This window comes from Tyto alba, unplaced genomic scaffold (assembly GCF_018691265.1).
Source record: "Tyto alba isolate M040663 unplaced genomic scaffold, T.alba_DEE_v4.0 Super-Scaffold_2, whole genome shotgun sequence".
NCBI classification, from domain to species: Eukaryota; Metazoa; Chordata; class Aves; order Strigiformes; family Tytonidae; genus Tyto; species Tyto alba.
The window spans coordinates 59,026,938-59,037,942 of record NW_024881282.1 but is presented as its reverse complement, the minus strand read 5'-3'; positions in this window follow the sequence as shown (position 1 = coordinate 59,037,942).

Below are 11,005 nucleotides of genomic sequence, written 5' to 3'. Positions count from 1 at the left end.
TTCAAAAAATTGTAAAGTGGAAAAGGAATATCTTTTTGTACTCACACCATTATTTTAAAATTGAATAAGACAATAATCATCACAATAATATGGCAGGGAAACAATCTTCTGGAATGTCTCAAAATTTTGATATCAAACCCCCCAAAGTAATTTCTTAAAAACCTGGTCTGTAGCCACTCTTGGTCATAATCTTATCAAAGCTGCTGTTCCCTGCTTCCTCACTGGCTGCACTACAGAAATCAGAAATACGGTCCTATCCTGTCCTTTTGTACACCTCATTTTAATATATTTTCAGGCAGGCAAGTTGGGCAGTCATGGAACACTTCTAACAATGAAACAACAAGATCTATATTGTAAAGAAAAAAAGAAGAAACATTGGAGAGTTTAAAAGCCAAGTAGGTGTGGTGGGCTGACCCTGGCTGGATACCAAGTGCACACCAAAGCCACTTTATCACTCCCCCTCCTCAGCTGGGCAGGGGAGAGAAAATACAACGAAAGGCTCGTAGGTCAAGATAAGGACAGGGAGAGATCACTCAACAATTACCTTCATGAGCAAAACATGTTCAGCTTGGGGAAATTAGTTTAATTTGCTACCAATCAAATCACAGTAAGATAATCAGAAAAAAAAAAAATTCTTAAAAACACCTTCCCCCCACCCCTCCCTTCTTCCTGGGCTTAACTTGACTCCTGATTTGCTCTACCTTCTCCCCTCCAAGTGGCGCAGGAGGTGGGGAATGGGAGGGTTGTGATCAGTTCCTCACATCTTGTTTCTGCTGCTCCTCCCTCCTCAGGGGGAGGACTCCTCACACTCTTCCTCTGCTCCAGTGTGGGGTCCCTCCCACAGGAAACAGTTCTCCATGAACTTCTCCAACGTGACTCTTTCCCACAGGCTGCTGCTCTTCACAACTGCTCCAGTGTGGGTCCTTTCCACGGGGTGCAGTCCTTCAGCAACAGACCCCACGGGGTCACAAGTCCTGCCAGCAAACCTGCTCCAGCCTGGGCTCCTCTCTCCATGGAGCCACAGGTCCTGCCAGGAGCCTGCTCCAGCGTGGGCTTCCCACGGGGTCACAGCCTCCTTTGGGCACATCCACCTGCTCCGGCGTGGGGTCCTCCCCGGGCTGCAGGTGGAGATCTGCTCCACCATGGACCTCCATGGGCTGCAGGGGCACAGCCTGCCTCGCCGTGGGCTTCACCACGGGCTGCAGGGAAATATCTGCTCTGGCTCCCAGAGCATCTCCTCCCTCCTCCCTCTCCTTCTTCACTGACCTTGGTGGCTGCAGGGTTGTTTCTCTCACATCCCACTCCTCTCTCAAGCTACAATTGCACAGGTTTTTTTTTTTTTCCCTTCTTAAATACGTTACCCCAGAGGTACCACCACTGTTGCTGATGGGCTTGGCCTTGGCCCGCAGTGGGTCCATCTTGGAGCTGGTTGGCATTGGCTATATGAGGCATGGGGGAAGCTTCTAGCAGCTTCTCACACAAGCCATCCCTGTAGTTCCCCCACTGCCAAAACCTTGCCATGCTAAAGCCAATACAGTAGGGCATATTTCTATCCTCCTACAAGGAAAGGCAGATATCTCAGGCACTGCTTAAAATGCAGTCAAAGGACAAAAACATTGGCACTACTAGATCTTACTTCAACGCATTACTTTACAGAGTCTACTAAGACATAAGCAAGTCATAATTTCAAAACTTGAGCGTTGTGTCCATTCTATCTGGTTTATTCCTTGCTAAATATTAGATTTAAAGCCATCACCAAGCAGGCCTGAAAAATACTTAGGCAAATTTGTGTATGAATACAGCAGGAAAGACAACCATATTTCTGTAGCAGACTGAGTTTTAAATAATTTGCACTAGATATGTCATAAATCCTTGGAAAGTGCTACAGATCAGTAAGGAAAGCTTAGATGAGATTGTCAAGAAGCAAGTGTGCTCTGGACAGCTGTTTATTGCGTGGGTTCATATATATATAAATGGTTGTGTATGTTAGAGATAGTAAAGAAAAAAGCAAGACAAAATGCTTCCAGCGTGATGCTGTTCCTATATATTTTATGTCTAGCCTGTAGAGTACATTCATTTCAGATTGTCTTTGAGAAAAGGAAAGCTTTTCCTCATCTATTATGCAGAGCTCAGCACTGCAGCACCTCAGGTAAACAACGTCTCTTTTCAGACTGATACAGTTACAGCGGGTGCACCATAATTCAACTTAAAACAAATACTGTTAACAAAGAGATTCGTTTTCAGAACTGACTATATCCACAACGTGCGAGATTGAAACTGAAGTGTTGCTACCATCTTTTGTCAGCAACTGGCAGGAGTCGGTTGGAGGGTACTGTCACTGTGGCACACCCAGCAAGTTGCATTACTTGCGTGTGGTTCCGGCTGCCGGGGCTCTCGGTCGCTCTGCAGATGGCCCTGATGCCACGGCACACCGCGGCAGCCGCACACAGGCAGCCGTCAGTTACTCAGCAGCCGGTCTCTTCCTCCACGTTAGAGTTGCAGCCACTTCACATTAGTAGCCACCCTGACCAGCCAGGCCTTTGCAAAATCAAACCACACAGAAAAAGATACTTCTCTTTCCTTCTGGAGATAATGAGGAAGAAGACTTAGATCATTATTACTGTTGAGGACACAATATCTTTGCTTTTCCCTCTCACAATAGCTACTTGTAAAGAAGAAGCTCTTGCAGCCAGGGCTCAGAAAACAATAGTCCATGGTCACAATAGCCCATAGTCAGCTCAAAGTCACTAAAAGCACTGGAAAGGGCTATTTCTCTGGTCCCCAAAATACTTTGAAATGGCCGATTTCCCACTGGGCTTAAACTGCCAAGCCCTAAAGGTATTGTGACAGACTGGCAGTGTCAAGAGGTCCCTCTGCAGAATGTCCCCACGGTAAGTTCCCCATTGCAAAAGCACTTCAGAGGTGTGGAGTCCCCAGAACAAATAAACTCCAGCTGACAGTACATACCTCGTTCCGGTAACATTTCCTATCAAGAACATCCTGACAGACCTGGTATCAACTGCCCAGCTGACATACAGAGATGTTTGTGAAATGGACAGAGAGTTATTCTTAGCAGGAAGCTGGTGCCAAGCCTTCTCCTTTCTGCCTGGGACAGTTCCTCGAAAGAAGACTCCCTTGCCAACCTTCTGTCCCGGAGAAATCTACCGTACAATGAAACGACGAAGTTCCCAAGCTAGATTTGGTGTTGGGCTGAGGGGCGTTAGAGCAGGTTTTCAGGTGTGGGAGGAAGGGAGCATGTTTCCTGAGTAAGCCAAAGGATGAGCATGGATGCTGCTCTGCTCACCCAACAAGCCGCTTGATGAATTTTGGTTGTCCTCACGGGGAGACATGGGGATAGGCAGCCTGCTAGTCCAAATGTCAAGTTTTCTATCGTGTGAGAGGGCACTCGTCCTTTGGTGGTGGAAAAACATAACCGATCCCAATATGTGCCTGGGCTGCCATGCTTTTGCAGCGATGTGCTATCTATGTGGGCAAAAGCATGCATCGTGGAGGTGGCCTGGAATATGTGCTGGCAGTCTCAAACCACTGCAGACCACATGAGGAGATGATCTGAATGGTAGGGTAAGAGTCCTGTTCCTTGAGGAACATGGCCCACTGACATCAGCTGGGTCTTTCTCCGGAGCCCCAAAGCATAATGAATGCTGCCAGAGGCATGCTAGGGGAAGTCAACAAAGGAAGCTGAAACTACTTAAAGCAGATCCAAAACCTGTATGAAGTAGCATGCAGAACTTCTAATTAGGTGCTCAGAAGTATGTACTTTTTTATCATGACGGTTCCTAGACAGCTTTTCTTCCCTAGTTGCCCAAAAAGAAACAAGAACAAAAAGCTTCTTCAGAAGGTAAGTCACCCCATCAGACTGCATTTGTAAAAACACATTGCATCTCATAAACCCCTTCTCCACAACAGTAAACAGCAGATCAGAAAATTATTGAATGTAGTTGATTTTCTAATCTGATGCAGACATGATCAAATAGCTCTACAGAGATACAGCATTGCAGCCTTCATTTAGCTTGAATTAAACAATACCTGCTGCAGTTTCTATTTTAGTGTTAGCCTCTTGTCTGCAGTCACCTACTGTGAAGGTCAACAGATCAGATCACAGAAAGCTCAATGTTAATATCTTACATCTTTGAGCTTTTATTCAGGTATACATGCCAGAGCTGTATATCTCTAATATCTACATGTATGTCTCTATTGTTAATAAAACAAGATGTCACAGTAGATGGTGGCAAGTAGTCACCCTTGCACTCAGACGCTTCTGCTCTTCCACATCTCTGTGAAGATGTCTAGGATTTCATAGTTTTGCTCAGACAAGTAATCTTGCCTTATTTTCATCTTGCTTTCAAGGTCTAGAACAATAGCTGTTGTGAATCAAGATCTAGTTTTACTTCTCTAGGGACAGAAGGCATGATAGCATTTCTATGTCAGTTCCTACCTGACTAATGATTCAAGATCTTCCCTTTCCCTTTCCCAGAAAAGATTATTTTTTTTCCTATGACATTGTTCCACATTATGAAGACCTCAATTTTTTTAGCTCTGCCCTGTGGACTTGTCTATGCCTGGTTTGACTTCTGACACCCCTGTACCTCTAATGTGTTTTAAAGTACTGTCTTTAATGATCACATGCCTAATATTGATACCTAATGCTGCTGTTATAAACAACTGTTAAAGGGCTTATAGCGCAGTCTTTGTGCTCATCTACTTCTCCGTTTATTTCTGGACAAGAGTGTACTTGCCTAAGACAGCTCTCTTCATGTTACTTCTTGAATTTGTGCCATAGAACAAAGAATGATAAAAGCGTTACAGTGAAAAAAAGGAATAGCCTTGTCTCTCCTGCTCAAAAATGTCAGTGTTACAGCATTTCTAAACCTTGGAGCAGAGCACAAATGTTTCTCAGAACAACAGATGATTGGAGAAATGAGAAAATTGCTATTACATGCCTAAAATAACAAAAGACCATAGATGGTGCCAAGGGACTGATTTTGGGTGCTGTAGAAGGTTTCTCCCCAATCACAACAACAAAATATAACTTCAGAACATAAGTGGAGGTTAGAAGAAAAAACCAACCTTTGACTTTGCTGTCAAAGGTAATATATATACTTGTTTTTGGAAAGAAACCTAGATGACCGATGAATTTATTTGGCTTGAAGGCACACATTGAAACAGTAAGCCACAACTTCATTTGTGTATTGATTACAGATATTCATATATCAAATATGCAAATTCCTATTGAATGTGCTAACTAAAATGGTTATTTAGCATATGTAAACATCTGAGGGAACTCAGACTTAAAGCTGTTCCTGTGATCCATGGTAGTCGAAAATAGTGAGCAGGTGTATGTGTACATACAGAAAAAATTTGGATGTATCCATGCCCAGCTAAAAGTTCCCTTTTAGGAGTACAGGTGTGCTCCTGGATCCATTTTAGGGACCGTATTAAATTAAAAAGTCAAGGAAGCAGTCCTATAGATCCAGAGACTTCCACTGCCTCTCCTAGGGTTGGTCGACCCACCTTGCCTCCAGCTGTGGGCATCAGAGTCCACCAGCCGCACTTGTGAAGGCTAGTGCCAGCCTAGGGACCACATCGCTTGTCACCAGCTGGGATTTACTGCACCAAGGAGCAATAAAACTGCATGCTTTACCTTTTTAGGCTTGCTCTCACTCTGCCTTTATAATTAAAGAAATGAAAACTTCAGTCGGTATTAGTCAGTTTGAGTAAACCAGGAAAACTTCTTTGCACCACTGTTGATGACAAAATATGGCATAGTCTGTGCTCTGTCACCTCAGCCATCTGATCTGAGGGCTTATAGCTGGCAGCTAAACTAATTTGCTTCTACAAGTTTTCAAAATATTTAAGGGAACTCCTGAGCTGAGGAAACTGCTGGACTCTTGTAGCAGTCAGCACCACAGCAAGCAGGGAAGCAAGTTCCAGCACTGGAGGAGGTGAGTGATTATCCTTTAAATTTGAGCCCTGCCTGAGCACTTCGGAAGGAGCAAAGGTAGTTACAGAATGAAAGACTAACACTCTTAGGAGTGCAAACTGGAAAAGAGCTCACTTCCAGTGAGAGGAAAGTGTGAACACCAGGATCATACACCACTGATTAAGGTTTTTCACGTATTTGAGTGGTAACGCAGCACATAGATGGAAGATGCCCAAACTTCATGATAATTGCTGTATGTGATACTAGCTCTTTCAGCAAAGTGTAAATAGAGAGACAGAGAAGACCCATTTCCAGTATTCTTCTCAGAAATTGTGTCACTTTCCTTCAGTTTGTGAAAGGAAAATTATATACTCTTGCCAGAAAAGAAAGGAAAATAATGAACCTCAGGAACTATGCAGCAAAGGGCAGGGACTAGGGGAGATGAAGCAGGGGAGGACATAGTGAAGCATTCGGTTCCTTTACTGAGAAGTGCTGTGCTGGTACACCATGAGTTGAAAATGATCAAACAAAATAGAAAAACACAGGCAGAAACTCATCTTCTAGAGACAGAATGATAAAACTAAATAGATCTGCTTGCTGTTTATGTATCAGTGCAATTCTCTATTAGGAACGAGGGGATAAAAGAAAGGTATTCCTTCTGTTTATGCTGAGGGTCCCACCAGCACATGCAACAGGACCTTTGCAAATTCACTACACCTCAATTTAATCTCAAAAGCATTGGGAGAATTATTTCCAACAGGATGTCACCTGTCAGCATTTGGAATATCACAGCATCTTTTAATTTTAAAATTCTTTTTTTTTTTTTTTTTTTTTTTTTTTTTTGTTAAATGTGCATATATTACATTTCTTGTGATGCAGAAATGCATTATTTTTAATTCCTTTGTTGTGTTCCACATTAAATGTTTTCAGTGAATCTTTTCCTGACTCCTTCTAAGTATTTGATGCATCTGGGGCAGACCTCTTGAACTCTTCTAAATTCCCAATTCATACCTAGATGTCATCACAACCAGAACATTCCCAGGGGACCTCAGCTCCTCTTCCAGGCTTCCCAAAGGGCTAGTGGTTAGTTATTGTGTTGATCATCAGTCACATCTTCTAAACACCATTTGGTGCCTGGGCTATGACAGACCCTACAAACTATTAAATAACCTCACTGCCAGTTAAAGCTGAGCATACTCACATCCCACATTACAGTATGCATTATTACTGACGTGATGAGCTGTGCAGGTACTGCTTTTTGTCCTATCCTGGGTGTTCTGCCTGTGTGAATTGTGCATTTTCAGGGTCAGAAATATTTTTTGTTGGTATTTTGGGCTAATATAAATAATAAAAAAATGAAGTGCAAAACCTTCCACTTAAAGTAACTATAATTTTCTGGACCTTTAAAAATACATAATTATCATGATATGGTGACCAATACAAGAGAATCTTGGAAACGCGTTTAGTTACGTAGAAAAAAATGAAGCTGACTGTTCACTGCTGTCTGCTTTAGAAAGCTACAAGGACCATGAACTGATCTCTTTCCTCTGGGAACCTAGTAGAGCCAGTCAATTTATCCAGAGATTGTCTCACTTAAAGTGCTTCAAGAAATTCAAACATAAGCCATTATGGCAATAGTGTGTTTGTAATTTAAAACTAATCTCATCCTTAGAAGGTCCAACAGACTTAGAAAACAAGATGTACCTTTAGGAAGCTGACTAGAAAAGCCCTTTGGGCATTTTTGTAGTTCAAGACCAAAGGATATCTTCAAATGGACTTAACTAATGTAATTTTTCAACAGTTTTCCTCTCCTTCGTCTCAGTTTCCCAGACAAAAACCTCTCCTTCATTCTAAGCCTTACTGCATGTGATTGAAATTCATATTCATGTGTTGGGAAAGGGAGCAGACCTTACTCCTTCACCAGTTTTGCTCTTTTTCCCATCTGAAAAGACTTAAGTACATGCTTAATTTGTTTGTGTGTGAATCATTAAGTCCATTCACATTATGTATATGCACAATAAAAAAGTGCATGAATATTTGGTGGATCAGAATAAAGTTTCACTAAAGCAAGAGTTATAGCTTTAATAGTTCTTTTTAGGCATTTTCCAGGATCTTGCAGTTGCTTCTTTGCTCATTTCCATAATGGGAAACTCCCCACTGAAGACAAACTCGCTTAACCTGTGAGATGCTTAGATGGAAGATGTAACAGGTTAAATCATAAGGTCAAGCTTGACTTTAAGCTCCTGTTTTTGAAAATGGAGATGCTTAGTATTCAGCACTTTAGAAGTCCCTTGGATAAACTGCCTGGTGTCTGTAGACTCCTGATGTTTGTGGAGCAGTTTTTCAAGAACCCTGAACCACGAATTAGACTTCTAAGAGATTTTTAACTGTCTCAGCCAATCTCTTCTAATGGAAAATACGAACTCTAATCATGCACACAAAACGTCTTTGGTGTTTGCAGACAGTTTAATCCGCTGTGTGTGAAGGACTTCCTTTCTTTATTTCTATACCAGATAAAACATTGGTCCTGTCGAAATATGTATCAAATTTCCATTGACTTGAGCCATTTCACCCTGTAGAGTACAGCTGTCAAAAATAGACGTAGTTTCTGCAATATGCCATGGATCACATTAGATACATATTTTATATAATCCTTTCTCTCTCATGTTTCTGACAAGTTCCAATCGTCCTTTATGTTCCTTGAGATGACCTTCTGAGCATGGTCAAAAGTACCACGGTCTGCATACTTTGGTATCTGTAGGTATTTTAAAAAGTTCACCTCTCTCTTTTACCTGAAAAACTTGATCTCTTAAGCATTCTCAGAGCACATCCATCTGATTGATTAAACTTGACACAAAACCAAGCTGATGGTAATTTCTTGGTGTGATTAGAATTGTCCAGGGTGCATGAGATGTATGTTTAACTCCTTTTTCAGCCTTTGCAAACTAGCAGCTAAGAAATGGAGTATTCCAAAAGAAAATGGTGCAGCCATTTCTCCTTCCAAAGGCATTTGGAAGGCACTTTGCATGGAATTAAATACTCATAAGCATAAGAGAGAATACTCTAATCATTAGTCTAGATAGTCAAGATATTGGGGAGAAGAGTTAGAACTCAAGTTTTTACACAGGCAAATGTATCAATTACAGAGTTTCTCTGTGTTTGATATACTTTATGTGTGTTATCTTACTTTCTCTCAGTGTTTAACTATCCTATACAAGGTGGAGGAGCGTCAGTAGGGTGGACTGAAAACTCTGTCTTCATCCTCAGATGCTCTTAGATGCTGTTGTAGGGTTTGTGCCCTGAGAAGTTAAAGTTCATTAGGCAAAGGAAACAGCTGAACCCAGACCTCTCACTTCCTTTCTCAGAACCCTAATGATCAAGCAAGTGGAAGATGGGACAGGTGATAGCACCAACAGCTCCTCCTCTCCATTTGCTCCTCAAAGAACAGGATCCTCTCCTTCCAATTTGCATTCAGACATCTAATGCCTGAAGGAAGTTTCAGCCCTGTGAATCTCTGGCAGTGTCTCCCAGCAGCTTGGAATATCTGAACTCCTAAAAAGGCAAGATTAAAACCACAGTATTTCCATGCGGCTGTCACTAACCGGCTCTTTGCTTAGCCTGCTAGCCTTCCTAGGTGCTAGAAGAACTCTGATTTCTTGTAAGGGAAGCCTAGGTGATAGTTTATCTATCAGGCATGGCAGTACCTAACAGTAGTCACAAACTGTCTTTTGAGAAAATAGTTCTGAAGCCTTAAATTACTATTTTCGATTATTGACAGCGTATCAGACCACTTCTGTGCAGTGTCTTTCCTGTACGATTCTCTCGCTAGCCTTGTTCTCAACATATTTTAAATCAAAACACATCCTCTGCTTGGTTCTCTGTGAAAGCTGATTTTGTTACTGTATACCAAGCAGTACTGCTTTTAACATTAGACATTATCACTTAAGCTTTTGATCTTGTCTTTGGTCTCTTTTCTGCTTAGAAATATTCACATTTTATGCTGCTGTTGAAAATAAACACTAGCTTCCGAAAAGTACTAGTCCAGCAGTAAGTACGTTTACTTTGCTATTATAGTATCAGGAGATCCTCCAAAAGAAATCTGCAATGTCCATAAATAAATTAGATTAAAATTAATCTCAAAAATTGTTCAGTTTTTCATTGCAAGGGCCCCATAATCTAATGAATATGATCAGACTAAATTTTATTGGCTTACAATATATTCAGTGGGGTATTCCTCACCATTTTAATTTGTGTAAAGTCCTTTGCATGCTACACCATTCTCCATTCACCATTGTAAGACCTCGAAACAAGTGGGGCAGTGGGGCAGTGGGGTAACTCATATGAAAATCACATGGGTGGCATTCAGCTGAGTAAATGCAGACTCTTACAATGTAGACATTTACAGCTGAATGAGATACCCGCTGGTCCTGTTACAGCCAATGGAGAGAAACAGGCATTTCTAGGATGCAACTCAGCTTATCCTAATGTAGACATCTAAAATAGGTTAGATGAATCATACACTAAATGTGCCTATTTCTGGTTCCCTTTATACTCAGTGGAGAGAGTGACTAGCTCAGATGCAGACATTCACATACTAGACATCTAAACTTAAGTGAGATGAACAACCCAAGATGTCTTTCCATATCCCTTAAAAATGTCTGGTCTAGGAACAAAATGTCAAAAGATTGTTTTCAGCTAACTCTAGCCTCTTCCAATGTATCAGCCCTCTGAATATTTTATTTGGTATCCTCCTTCTAAAAACACTTTGCAAATATCCAGATCATGACTGATACTCATCACAGACAGGTTTTTGATAGTTTTTGCTGTGTCACAATACTGTGATCATGTGTATGTGTATCTAGTTTGTGTATCAATTCAATGAATGTGTCGTGTACCTCATCAATGCTTCCCTAAACAAAAACTACAAAAAACCCTAACAGGTTAATATAGAAGGCAGCAGTAGACAGCTAAGTGAATCAAGGCTGATATTAAAGCAACATGAAGACTAAACCACCGCATTTGGAACTGCCCATACATGGATATAATTGCAGATGGTAAAGTGAG